This window comes from Pantherophis guttatus, chromosome 11, assembly GCF_059756535.1.
Source record: "Pantherophis guttatus breed Tessera chromosome 11, ASM5975653v1, whole genome shotgun sequence".
NCBI lineage: Eukaryota > Metazoa > Chordata > Lepidosauria > Squamata > Colubridae > Pantherophis > Pantherophis guttatus.
The window spans coordinates 19,800,196-19,814,848 of record NC_142073.1 but is presented as its reverse complement, the minus strand read 5'-3'; the positions used below and the strand labels follow the sequence as shown (position 1 = coordinate 19,814,848).

Here is a 14,653-nt window from a genome sequence, read left to right as displayed (position 1 = left end):
TACATCCCTCTTGCCCTCAACAATCTGGGTCCTCATTTTACTGACCTCAGAAGGATGGAAGGCTGATTCAACCTTAAGCCGGTCAGAATCGAACTTCTAGCAGTGGACAGAGTCAGCCTGCAATATTGCATTCTAATCACTGCACACCATAGATGGATGGTTGGATGGGTGGGTGGAAGGAAGGAAGGAAGGAAGGAAGGAAGGAAGGAAGGAAGGAAGGATAATAGCAATAGCACTTAGACTTATGACAGCTTCTTAGTGTTTTACATCCCTCTCTAAGTGATTTACATAGTGAGCCTCTTGCCCTCAACAATCTGAGTCCTCATTTTACTGACCTCAGAAGGATGGAAGGTTGATTCAACCTTGAGCCGGTCAGAATCGAACTTCTAGCAGTGGACAGAGTCAGCCTGCAATATTGCATTCAATTCAGTGCACACCATGGATGGATGGATGGATGGATGGATGGATGGATGGATGGATGGGAGGGAGGGAGGGAGGGAGGGAGGGAGGAAGGAAGGAAGGAAGGAAGGAAGGAAGGAAGGAAGGAAGGAAGGAAGGAAGGAAGGAAGGAAGGAAGGATAATAGCAATAGCACTTAGACTTATGACAGCTTCTTAGTGTTTTACATCCCTCTCTAAGTGATTTATATAATCAGCCTCTTGCCCTCAACAATCTGGGTCCTCATTTTACTGACCTCAGAAGGATGGAAGTCTGATTCAACCTTGAGCCGGTCAGAATCAAACTTCTAGCAGTGGACAGAGTCAGCCTACAATATTGCATTCTATTCAGTGCACACGATGGATGGATGGATGGATGGATGGATGGATGGATGGATGGATGGATGGATGGATGGATGGATGGAAGGATGGATGGAAGGATGGAAGGAAGGATGGATGGATGGATGGATGGATGGATGGATGGATGGAAGGAAGGAAGGAAGGATGGATAATACCAATAGCATTTAGACTTATATACCAGTTCATAGTGCTTTACAGCCCTCTCTAAGTGGCTTACAGAGTCAGCATCTTGTCTTACAGGTAGTCCTCAACTTAATCGCCATTCATTGAACGACCATTTGAAGTTACAACGGCACCGAAAAAAGGGGACTTACAACTGATGCTCACATTTACAACCATGGCAGCATCCCCATAGTCACATAACCAAAATTCAGGCGCTTAGCATTGGCCAAGTACAGGTAATCTTCCACTTACAACAGCACAGAAAAAAGTGACTTACCACCATTTTTCATACTTACGAGCGTTGCAGCATCCCTGCGGTCATGTGATTTACATGCAGATCAGTGGTGGGTTGTCCCCAGTTTGCACCGGTTCTATAGAACCGGTAGTAAAACTGGCGGGAGGCTCCGCCCACTGACCCTGACGTCATCAAAATGCTTCTGCACTTGTGCAGAAGAGCCCACGCGCGAGCGAAGCACGTGCGTGCATGCGGCCCTGTTGCGAACTGGTAGTAAAGGTAAATAGAACCCACCCCTGATGCAGATGCTTGACAAACTGACTCACATTTATGACAGCTGCAGTGTCCCCATGGTCACGTGATCCCATGTGAAGTAACGGGGGAACCAGATTCACTTCTCAACCATGTTACTACCACAAAGAAGAGGGGGTCAAATTATTCTACAAAGCACCAGAGGGCAGGATAAAGAAACAATGGGTGGAAACTAATCAAGGAGAGAAGCAACCTGGAATTAAGGAGAAACTTCCTAACAGTGAGGACAATTAACCAGTGGAACAACTTGCCACCAGAAATCGTGGGCACTCCATCACTGGAGGTTTTCAAGAAGAATCTAGACAGTCACTTATCTGAAATAGTATAGGTTCTCCTGCTCGAGCAGGACTAGAAGACCTCCAAAGTCCCTTTCAGCTTCTATTCCATTCCATTCCATTCATTTAACCACAGCAGTGATTTGCTTAACAAACATGGCAAGAAAAATCATAAGATGAGGCTAAATCCGCTCAACAAATTTCTCACTTAGCAGCATAAATTTTGGGCGCGGTTGTGGCCGTAAGTCGAGGACTACCTGCATTTACAACCATTACAGCATCCCAGGTTCATGTGAGCCCCATTTGCAACCTTCCCGGCCAGCTTCAGATGAGCAAAGTCAATGTGGGGGAGGGGGGGAGAAAGCCAGATTTGCTTAACGGCCATTCGATTCACGTAACTGTCATGATTCACTTAACAGCCATGGCAAGAAAGGCCATAAAACCATGTGCAACTCACTGAACTACTGCTTTGCTTAATTGTGGAACGTCGGCAGTGGTGGGTTCCTCCCAGTTCGGCCCGGTTCGGCCGAGCCGGTAGCGGTGATGATATGATGTCACCGAACCAATTCTCTTTGTTCGGGAACTGGGCCCTCCCGCCCCCCCACCCCCATTATTCTTACCTTTTATTTGGCCCCACCCCCAATCTATTCGCTGCCTCCCGAGTCCCAGCTGATTGGCTAGAAGGAAAAAAACTGTTTAAACTCTTGCCGTGGGGCTTCAAAGGGCCACCCTACAGCTGATCAGTGTTAAAAGGCAGTGTGGTGGTAGACCGGTGCCTCCAAAAACAAATGGGTAGACTGGTTACTCCAAAAACAAATGAGTAGACCAGTGCCTCCAAAAACAAATGAGTAGACCAGTGCCTCCAAAAACAAATGGGTAGACCAGTGCCTCCAAAAACAAATGGGTAGACCAGAATGCTCCAAGAACAAATGGATAGACCGGTACAGCTCTGCAAGCAGTTAAAAGCCTGGTAGACCAGTACCTCTGCTAAATCCTAAAGAATTGTCACATGACCATCAAACCACGCCCACAAAATAAGCCACGCCCACAGAACCAGTAGTAAAAAAATTTAGAACCCACCCCTGAATGTCAGGCCCCAGGTGCGGTCGTAAGCCGAGGACTACCTGTATATAAATCGCATGCATGATTTTGCTGACAGCCTTGCAAATCGGGACCCTCCTCAGTCACATTCATGGATTCTTATTTTTGAATTGCAATTCAAGCTTTGTTTCCATGTTGGGGATAAGGAGACAAAAATAGGCTTTTATTTTTATCGTTCTGCTTTGATATATATATATATATATTTCTTTTTCCTGCAAGCCTGCTCCCAGCTGCTTATCACTGAAATATATGCACATTTGAAATGGCTCGGTGCCTTTTTTTTTTTTTGATATGAAGAAAGAGAAAGAGGAAGGGGTGGTGGGAGATCTCCTGGAAATTGGAACAAAACGGAGTCGAGCTTATTTAAAAGTGGGGAAATGTTAATTCAGTGGCACCCGTCCATTCAAACTGACCTTAGCTGATCTTGAAAGAAAAAAAATGGAACTCACAGCGCTGTAGACTAGAGGAGGCAATCACAAAGCAGCCTAAATAATGCACCAGCAAAACACTTTTCAGGCAATTCAATGGAGATGTTCCCTCTTTTTTTTTTACTAGTTGCTGAGCCAAATTCATCCCATCCAAACATCTGCCAACTTTGTCTCTATACACAAATGATGGCTTGAAATATGTGACGAACGCCCACACCCCGTACGCAAAATTAGAAGGGCTTTAAAAATGCTAGATTAGAATTGTCGGCCAACGAAGCAGGAGGGTTTCTTTGCAAGCGTGATTTGACTCCATTTAGATTTTCATTGGGAAGGCGGCTTCTCGTTGACTACGGTGATTTAAATGGACCTGCTATTGTTGGAAAGATTTCAATAGCGGTGGTGGAATGGCTGCCTGCTTTTCCTTTCCACCTTTATTTGAGTTGGGCACAAAAACATCACCGAGCTATTGTTCGTTTCTGCAATGAACGGTAGTTGGAACGCACCGTGCATAGAACTCGTTTTCCCTGGATGTCTACTTTCAAAATAAGACGGTAAGGATCTCGGGACATGGACTGTGGTTTAGAACAGAAATGACTGCCAAAGTAGAACAATTAGGCCTAATGGATTGTCCAGGCTCCTGGCTGTTTGAAATGAAAGCTTCTGGAGCATGTATGTGCTGGAGCATGTATGTGCTGGAGGCCCAATGCACCTTTCATGTGAACGCGTCTTTAAAAAGAAAAAAACTCCGCTTGTCTGGTTACCAATAAGAGGGTTAGAAAGAAGAGAGAGGAAGTGTTAGCAAGGACAACTGCAGGCATGTGCCGTGTGTGTATGTGTGTGGTTTTTTCCCCCTAAAACAGTCAATTTCCATTATTTTTGTACCTAGAAATGAGGAGGAACTTTCTGACAGTGAGAACGATCAAACTATGGAACAGAAGTTGCCTTCGGAAGTTGTGGGAGCTTCATCACTGGAGACTTTCAAGAAAAGATTGGACTGCCATTGGTCAGAAATGGTGTAGGGTCTCCTGCTTGGGTGGGAGGTTGGACTAGATGACCTATAAGGTCCCTTCCAACTCTGTTAATCTGTAATCTGTCACAGCACATGTACAAGGGGGGAGGGGCTGTCAGGCATGAAGAGTCAGAACCACACGATAAATTCCAGTTAAGCTGATTTATTGCTCATGCTACACACAAGAATCTAGTTAACTAACCATCAGCACTAAACTGGAACTAGATAAGAGTGAACAGAATTCAAGAAGGGTTGAATTTAGGCCACTTGGGAGAAATGAAAACGATTCTAGGCTGATAACTCTCTTGACTCCATCCCCCCCCCCAGGTTCTGCAGGTGCTTGTCCTACATAGGCTTATACCAGGATGATCCAATGTGGCTTTTGTGATTGGCACCCCCACCCACAGGATCTCCAAGGGATACCTGTGAATATTCCCACACACACACACCTCAATTTACAGTGCATGAAGCTACCTTTATAAATTACCTATTGTAATGCTCTCTACATGGGGCTCCCCTTGAAGAGCACTCGGAGGCTCCAACTGGTCCAGAATGCGGCCACGCGGGTGGTTATGGGCGCAACCCGTTGTGCCCGCGTGACACCCCTCCTGCGCGAGCTGCATTGGCTCCCAGTGGTCTTCCGGGTGCGATTCAAGGTGTTGGTTACCACCTTTAAAGCGCTCTATGGCATAGGACCCGGGTACCTCCGAGACCGTCTTCTGCCACCAATAGCCTCCCACCGGCCAGTTCGCTCCCACAGAGAGGGTCTCCTCAGGGTGCCATCGGCCAAGTTATGTCGGCTGGCGACACCCAGGGGGAGGGCCTTCTCTGTGGGAGCCCCAGCCCTGTGGAATGAACTGCCCCCGGAAATACGTAAGATCTCCGACCTCCGGGTGTTTCGTTGCGCATTGAAGACCCTGTTGTTCCGCCAGGCAGGGCTATCAACATAATAATTTTAATTGGGGTATTTTAAATTTTTGGGGTTTTAATCCGGCCAAATTTATTTAATTATTTTAATTTTTAATCATTGTTGTGTCTTGTGTTTTTAAATTGGCTGTACACTGCCCTGAGTCCTTCGGGAGAAGGGCGGTATAGAAATAAAATTATTATTATTATTTATTGGTTAATCTTTAGTGAGATTCACAGCCTTTGAGGCTGGTTAATAGCTCAGCAGCTCGAGTCCTAACCAAGGACCTAGGAACTGTTAAGGTATCGTCGGAGGATGTAAGCTGTTCCGAGTAAGGTGGTTTTTTGTAGAGTCAAAATGTTCAACTCCGGCAAATTTAGAATTTCTAAATAGTGGGGTAGCCCTTTGGGTATTGCTCCGAGGGCTCCAATTACAATCGAGACAACACACGATTTCTTTTTCCACAGTCGCTCAACTTCAATTTGTAAGTCCCGGTATTTTGTGATTTTTTCTTGCTGCTTATCTTCAATTCGTGCATCACCAGGTATTGCAATGTCAATGTGAATTATTATTATTATTATTATTATTATTATTATTATTATTATTATTATTATTATTATTATTATTACCTGTAGAAATGTAGCACAAGGCAACTTTGGGTTTAAGATTATTCTTTAATGAGTGATTGAGTGAGTGAGTGTCCAGTTGCCTTTTGAAAAAGCACCTTTGGAACAATCATGACCTGGTTGACTGAGAATCTTCATAGACTTCTTGTGATGCATTTTTTCCTTGGTTTGGGAAGAAGGGAGGATCTCAATTTTATTTTTGTTCTCAGGGCAACTTTGTAGTCCTTCAATCACTACTTCACAGTTTCACCTGAGCATAGAACTAAGCATCAGATCTATTGTTTGATTGACACATGGTTATTCTCAGGGGTGAAATCCAGCAGGTTCTAACAGGTTCCGGAAAACCGGTAGTGGAAATTTTGAGCAGTTCGGAGAACCGGTAGCAGACATTTTGAGTAGTTCAGAGAACCGGCAAATGCCACATCTGGCTGGCCCCACAGTGGGGTGCGAATGGAGATTTTGCAATATCCTTCCCCCAGGTGTGGGGAGGGAATGGAGATTTTGCAGTATCCTTCCCCTGGAGTGGGGTGGGAATGGAGATTTTGCAGTATCCTTCCCCTGCCACGCCCACCAAGCCACATCACACCCACCAAGCCACGCCCACAGAACCAGTAGTAAAAACATTTGGATTTCATCACTGATGCAAAGGGTGCTGGAAAACAGGAAATTGAAGGTAATTCTTCGATGATAGAAAAATGGAGAAACTCAACTGCAAAAGGTAAATAAAATAAGCTACAGTGCTCTTCTGAGAGAAGAGGCCAGACTATCTCACAAATGGTTATGGGTGAACTCTCAGCCCCACAGGTTAGAACTGGCCCCCAAAGATTGTGGAATTACAAAACAGAAAAGACCACCGAGCCTCTTTTATCAGCATCACTGCTTTTATTTCAATTGATGTCTTGCCTCTCTCTTCACAGTTAGCAATAAAAAGTAAAGTTCAAGCAATTAAAATCTGACAACAGGGAAAAGCCCTGTCGATTAACTTAGTCTGGTCCCTAAAAAGAAAAAAATAGTGGGGGCTGAGCGTCATTCAGAACAAAACACAGTCTGTTGCTTGGGAGCAACACAAAAGATTTTCTCAAGTGGCCATCCACGGATTTCAGAGACTGGCAGCATCTCTTGAAGTTTCTTTCCTGCTGAAGCTTCTTTCGTGGATGCTTCATTCTGAGCTGGGCTGTGGAGTGGACCATGTTGGAGCTGATTTGCAAGAGATGCTTTGGACCATGAAGGCAGCAGGGGAAGACGCTCTGCAACTCTTTAAAGCAGCTGCGTCTTTTTCTGAGATTGCTCAGCTAGAGTGGCTGGCAGATGCTACATCGGGGTGCTAAGATGGGAGCCTAGTTACATGACAGGACTTCATATGACATCAACAGCCTTAGAGATCTAAACCAGGGGGGTCATACTCACGTGGTCATGGCGTCATCACGTGACGCATCATGACTTTTCCCCCCTTTGCTAAACCTGGCATGGGTGTGGCCAGCATGTCAGAAGTTTGACACGCCTGTGTTGTGGTCCGCCAGCAGCCTGTGGAGCTGGCAGCAGAGTCAGACAGTGAGGTGGGTGGGGAGGAACAGGGGCCAGTCCTGGAGTCTGGGGACGAGGGCTCTGTGTCGGAGGCAGAGATGGGGCCAGGGCCATCTGGGAGTGATGCACAGACTCCGGAGCCTCCAGAGTCAGACAGCAGAGAAGGGAGAGGAACAGGAGGAGCCTGTTCCTAGTGCACGCATGCACAGAACTACCAGAAGGCATGAACAGTTAAAACAAAAGGAACGACTTGGGAGTAAGGCCTGGAGATGATTGGCCCCTCCCATAAGGCTTAAAAGAGGAGCAAAGGCACGTGGGCACTTTGCAGGAAAGCAACATTGTTAATTCTGTTCCCAATCGGCATCTCTGTTTGATTCTGGAATCCGTGTGGCTTTGCCAAGTAGGTCTTTGGCAGAGTGTCAAGGGAGATAAAGGTTGGTGATTATCCTGAATCCTGAAGGACTTCTCCTGAAGGACTTTTTGCAATTGGGACTCAGCTGTGAATGAATGTAATTGACAGCTGTTGCAATAAAAGAGGTTTTTGGGACTACTTGTGTGTTTTAATGACTCAGGAAGCCTAGGTCACAACACCCTGATCTAAACTAACATCTCTGGAAAACCAGTGGTAATCAGGGCAGGTCTTTCAACATGGATGCACTATGTTTTTAGGATCAGTGAGTAGTACAGGCAGTTCTTGACTTACAAACTTTCTTACATGTCTATGGAGATTCTCAGTCCTCCAGGTCATGATTGTCCCAAAGGTGCTTTTTCAAGAGGCAACTGGACTTTCTGGTTTTTCTTTGAAGATGTTTTGCTTCTCATCCAAGAAGCTTCTTCAGCTCCGATTGGATGGTGGGGAATGGAAGAATTTATATTCTTTGCAGACAGAGCTGGTCATTTGCATTCTTTTAGAGAGTTGTTAAGGCCACCGTGAGGTTTATCTGTGTCATCAGGGTCATAATAGTAATATTAATAATTTGTTACATTAATCATACTTACGTAATTGTGGTATTATTACACATATTTGTATTAGAGTGTGTTCCTTCATTGTTTAGTTGTTCATTGTTTTTATGTGCCATTCTAATAACAATCACATTATTTAGACATGCATAGTGATACCATCTTTCAACATCTAATCTTTATATCTAGCTATTACTTTCAGTATATTATATAAAAATATGTATAATAATATTCCCCCTTGATCTCGTTTCTACCTTTATTCTAGCTCTCAATAAAGCCAATCTTATATTAAACAGCATTTCCTTTCTAACCATCATCTCTTGCCCGCTTTAGTATTTCAATTCTTATTCCTTTTTTGACTTGCCTCCTAAACTCCTCCCTTGGGTCTTTGTCTCTGTCTGTATCTTTCCTATTTAGCCCAAATATTTCTTCCATCTCTACTATCTCTTGCTGCTGTACCTCCAGAGGTTCTGCCCAAGCCCCTATCTTCTCTTCAAAACTATCTTTCTTTTTATCCAATCCCATTTTTTGATCTCTTAATATAGATCCCTTTTGTCCCTTATTTGATTCATAAGTCTTTATTGTCTTCTCCTTCTCTTCTTCTTGTTTTATTTGTTGATTTATCTGTTCTGTCTTTTCCTCTGGTCTTTCTATTATCTCCTCTAGTTCCTGTATTTTATGATCTTTATTCATTGTCCCTTGTTGAACATTTCCTGATTTTCCCACAATGTCATGCATTAAGTCTTTTATCTCCCTGTGATTATTTATCAACATATCATAAGTACTTTGAAGCATCAACACCATTTCTTTTTGAAATCCACTCAAAGCACGAGTTCGCGGAGCCCCGTTTTTCACATCCAATCTCACCACGACGTCAAACCGGAAGTCGTATCCTTCTTTATTACATGTTCAAAGTTACAACGGCACTGAAAATAGTGAGTTATGAATGTTTTTCACAGTTAGACTGCTATAGAATCCCCATGGTCACGTGATCAACATTCAGGCACCTGGCACCTGGCTCATATGTATGATGGTTGCAATGACTTGGGATCATGTGATGACCTTTTGAGATCTTCTGACAAGCAAAGTCAATGATTCACTTTATAACTGTATTACAAACTTAACAACGGCAGCAATTCACTTAACAACTGTGGCTAGAAAGACATTTTGGGCTCGAATGTGTTCAAAATTTGAGGACTACCTGTATAACTGTTGCATTTTGAACTAGTTGATTGCTGTTGACTCCTCCATAGGGGTAACCCCACATGCAACTGATTGCACCATTCAGGTTGTAACTCAAACCTGGATAACTATGAGGGATCCTTGGTGCTCTCTGAATTTGCTTGTTTTCTTGCAGACATTTCATTACCCAAACTAGGTAATATCATCAGTGCTAGAAGATGCCCTAGCAGGGATGATGTTATTTAGTTCGGGTAATGAAGCATCTGCAAGGAAACCACAGAGAGCACCAAGAACTCCACCGTCATTATCTTCCTCCTCTTCCTTCTCCTCCTCCTCCTCCTCCTCCTCCTCCTCCTCCTCCTCCTCCTCCTCTCCACTCCCTTCTAGCACTGATGATATTACCTAATTTGAGTAATGAAATGTCTGCAAAGAAACAACCAAGCTCAGAGAGCACCAAGGACCCCACAGTCTTCCTCCTCCTCCTCCCCTCTGCAATCACCCCTCTCTTCTAGTACTGATGATGTTACCTAGTTTGGGTAATGAAACGCCTGCAAGAAAACAACCCAGCTCAGAGAGCACCAAGGGTCCCTCATTTCAACCCTGACCCTGAGCAACAGATATTCTCCTTTATTGATACTGTATAACCAGGGGTGAAATCCAGCAGGTTCTGACAGGTTCTGGAGAACCGGCAGCGGAAATTTTAAGTAGTTTGGAGAACCGGCAAATGCCACCTCTGGTTGACCCCAGAGTGGGGTGGGAATGGAGATTTTGCAATATCCTTTCCTCTGGAGTGGGAATGGAGATTTTGCAGTATCCTTCCCCTGCCACACCCGCCAAGCCAAACCACACCACACCATACCCACCAAACCACGCCCACAGAACCGGTAGTAAAAAAAAAAATGGATTTCACCACTGTGTGTAACTATTGCCAGAGTCAACTGGCTGGCACACTAGACTTCACTGTGCAAGCATATTTAATTTAATTTAATTTAATTTAATTTAATTTAATTTAATTTAATTTAATTTAATTATTTAATTTAATTTAATTTAATTTAATTTAATTTAATTTAATTTAATTTAATAATTTAATTTAATAATTTAATTTAATTTAATTTAATTTAATTTAATTTAATTTAATTTAATTTAATTTAATTTAATTTAATTTAATTTAATTATTTAATTTAATTTAATTTAATTTAATTTAATTTAATTTAATTTAATTTAATTTAATTTAATTTAATTTAATAATTTAATTTAATAATTTAATTTAATTTAATTTAATTTAATTTAATTTAATTTAATTTAATTTATCATATTTCTATGCCACCCAACTCCCAAGGGACTCTGGGCGGCTTACAATAAAAATAATATAAACAATGAACATAAAAAAAAATTTTTAAAAAAAATTATAAAAGCATTTTAAAAACATTAAAATACATGCACTCCATCCATGGCTGGATCTCGCAAGATTGAACAGCGAGATCAACGGCCCCAGGCCTGCCGGAAAAGCCAGGTCTTCACTGCTTTCCGGAAGGCCAATAGGGTGGGGATGGTCCAGACCTCAGGAGAGGTAACTGGTTCCAGAGAGTTGGGGCAGCCACAGAGAAGGCCCTCCCCGCGGGCCCGCCAGCTGGCATTGTTTAGCTGACGGGACCCGGAGGAGACCAGCTCTGTGGGATCTTACCAGTCGCTGGGAGCTATGCGGTAGAAGGCGGTCTCGAAGATAGCCTGGCCCTGAGCCATGTAGGGCTTTAAAGGTAATAACCAACACCTTGAATTGTGCCCGGAGACCAATAGGGAGCCAGTGCAGCTCGCGGAGAATTGGTGTAATGTGGGTGCATCTAGGTGAACCCACAATAGCTCGCGCAGCTGCATTCTGGACCAACTGTAGTCTCCGAACACTCTTCAAGAGTAGCCCCCATGTAGAGCGTGTTGTAATATTCCTTGCTGTCTAAAAATCCAGAGAGTTATGTGGGTCAAGAAGCTAAAGCAATTCCAGTCTTCAGTTCTAAATAACAGGGGGTGGGGAAACCACCACTTTATCTCTTCTATTTCACTTTTCTGTTCCTCCAGGATAATGATTTGGGTCTCTCCATCCCCCGCACGGCTCAAGCACAGTTCTCGGTTTGTAAAATGCAAGTACCAATCAACAGTCGGTTTACACCGGCTTTCACTGAAAGCTTTTCAGAGGAAGCATAATAATAGGGTGGTACGGGAATTATCTGCAGGGATCTCATCTCTTCAGAACACTGTTGGGCAACACAAGGCAACAGAACCCTGCAATCAAGTCATTTGGAGAGGCCTAACAGCTGTTTGGTTCATTCCTTGAAGACCACCAAGGCTCAGTCTGGATCCAAAGGGGCTTTTATGTTCATTAAAAGAAAAAAAAATAGTAATAATAATAACCCTTCAGGCACACGTGAAAAGCATTTTACTGAATAGGTGCCAACGGCTTCTATTTTGCTTCTTTATCTCAAAGGTAGATGGAGAAGAAACGTCAAGAAGGAACGGAGGGAGAGATCTGGGTTGAGGGATAGACTCAAGATCATGTGAAATATTACTAGTGATTTACAAAGCCTTAGTAAGACTACACTTGGAATGCTGCATTCAATTTCGGTCACTGTATTATTAAAAAAAAAAAGAAGTTGAGACTCTAGAAAGAGTGCAGAGAAGAGCAACAAAGATGATTAGGGGACTGGAGCAGTAGTGAAATCCAATTTTTTTTACTACCAGTACTGTGGGCGTGGCTAGGTGGGCGTGGCTTGGTGGGCATGGCAGGGGAAGGTTACTGTAAAATCACCATTCCCACATCCTTCTTTCTCATTCACTGAGCTAGAGGATTTTATGCAGACCCTGTCAGCACAATATCAAAACACAGGAAACACAGTTATTATCACTTCTTCTAATGGAGGGGAGCTAAACATTTCAAGGGGGGGGGGGGAAAGCTCATAATCGCTCCTCCCTTCGTCCATCCCAGGAAGTTGCAGATCCCATCCCCATTCATCTCTGTAGCTTGGATGTCAGGAAAACACAACAGAGGAAAGGAAACAGGAAACCTGCTAGTTGCAAAAAGAACAGATCCTCCTCCAAAGGGGAGCCTTAAGAGGGAAGATAGGCGATTAAATGATGCCGTGCGATCATCAGAGGCTTTTTTTTTTTTTACTTTTAAAAGCATTTTTCAACAACAGATACTACACTTGATCTTAGCCAAAAGGCCGAGAAGCCTTTGTTGACCACAGCAAGATTAATGATTTCTAGGAACTGGAAAACACGAGGTGATTATTGTTTGAAAGAATGGTATAAGGAAGTATGGGATATTGCCATAAATGATAAACTGACTTGTAATATTAAAGTAAGGAGGGGCATAATGAAAGTAAATGAATTCAATGGAATCTGGAAACAGTTCTTAATACTGTATATGTGTTTTCTGGAGGAAGGGGGATGCCACCACCAGAAGAAGCTTTAAGATTTTGGAAGCAGGAATGATCCCGAGGGGTGGGGGAGCACTCGTTGATTGTTTGTATTGTGTATATTGTTATATATTATATATTATGATTTATGTATGTATTAACTCTAAATTTTTAAAATATAAAAAAACAAAAAAAATGAAAAAAAAGAAAGAAGAGCATTAAGATGTGAAGTTAAAATGTAATTTATTTTTTATTTATTTATTTTATATCCAATTTATATACCGCCCTTCTCCCTGAGGACTCAGGGCGGTGTACAGCCGAATAAAAACATAAATTACAAACATTAAAATAGTACTTATAACTGCTGTGAAATATATATTAGAAGCCACGCTTTGTATCTTTTCTTGTCTCCTTTCTATTTTTCTTTAACTATTTTTTCTTGCACTTTTTGCTTTCTCTTTGTTGCCTTTCTTTTTCTCCTGTTTTCTTTACTTTATATTGGTTTGTATTAGTTTTCCTCTTCTTTTTTTAAAGTTTTAATAAAAATTACAAAGATAGATGGCAGAGATAGATAGATGATAGGTAGAATAGAAAGATGGGTAGATGGATGGATGGATGGATGGATGGATGGATGGATGGATGGATGGATAGATAGATAGATAGATAGATAGATAGATAGATAGATAGATAGATAGATAGATAGATAGATAGATATGATACTAAATAAAGACAGACAGACAATAAGTAGATAGCTATAGCAATAGAATAGAATAGAATAGAATAGAATAGAATAGAATAGAATAGAATAGAATAGAATAGAATAGAATAGAATAGAATAGAATTGAATTATTTATTGGCCAAGTGTGATTGGACACACAAGGAATTTGCCTTTGGTGCATATGCTGTCAGTGTACATAAAAAGAAAAGATACACTCATCAAGAATCATAAGGTACAACACTTAATGATAGTCATAGGGAACAAACAAGCAATCAAATCATATTAGGAAACAGTCAATATAAATCGTAAGGATACAAGCAACAAAGTTACAGTCATACAGTCATAAGTGGAAGGAGATGGGTGATAGGAACGATGAGAAGATTAATAGTTTGGCAATGTTGAGGGAATTATTTGTTTAGCAGAGTGATGGCGTTCGGGAAAAAACTGTTCTTGTGTCTAGTTGTTCCGGTGTGCAGTGCTCTATAGCATCATTTTGAGGGTAAGAGTTGAAACAATAGAAATATATAGAGACAGATATAGATGATGAGAGAGAGAAAGAGAGAAGGAGGGAGGGAGGCACAGAGAGAGAGAGAGAGAGAGACAGAGAGAGGGGGGGAGAGAAAGAGAGAGATATAACTTTGCCACCCTCTCTTTAATTGCTAGGATCTGCCTTTGATTAAAAATTATTCAATGATATTGAGCTAAGCTTGAAAGTTGTAGATTGTCTAAGCAGAGAGAAAGGAAGAGAGTGAGGTGAAGATGTATTCACTGTGAATTAATTCTGAGAACCTCAGGAAGATTTGTGTCTTTCATTTTCACTCCTCAGTGTAGGTTTAATCCACGGCATCACCAGCCTGTTTGATTCTCAAAGACCTCTCACGTTTTCCTAAAGCAGACACCAGGGGAAAGTTCATTTATTAATTCTCAAGTCCTCCATCCTTCCCCAAACACCATTTTGTGAACTCTAATTCTGAAATTAGAGGAAAAGCCTTTTGGATGTGTGTGTGG

General features: G+C 42.2%; 1 protein-coding gene and 1 pseudogene across 1 annotated transcript in view; both read right to left on the bottom strand.

The window, feature by feature from the left end:
• SMPD3 (sphingomyelin phosphodiesterase 3) overlaps positions 1–14,653 on the bottom strand; it is a 197,878-nt gene that overhangs the window by 155,602 nt on the left and 27,623 nt on the right. The window lies entirely within an intron of this gene.
• Positions 12,660–12,744, bottom strand: LOC117670487 (U2 spliceosomal RNA; annotated as a pseudogene).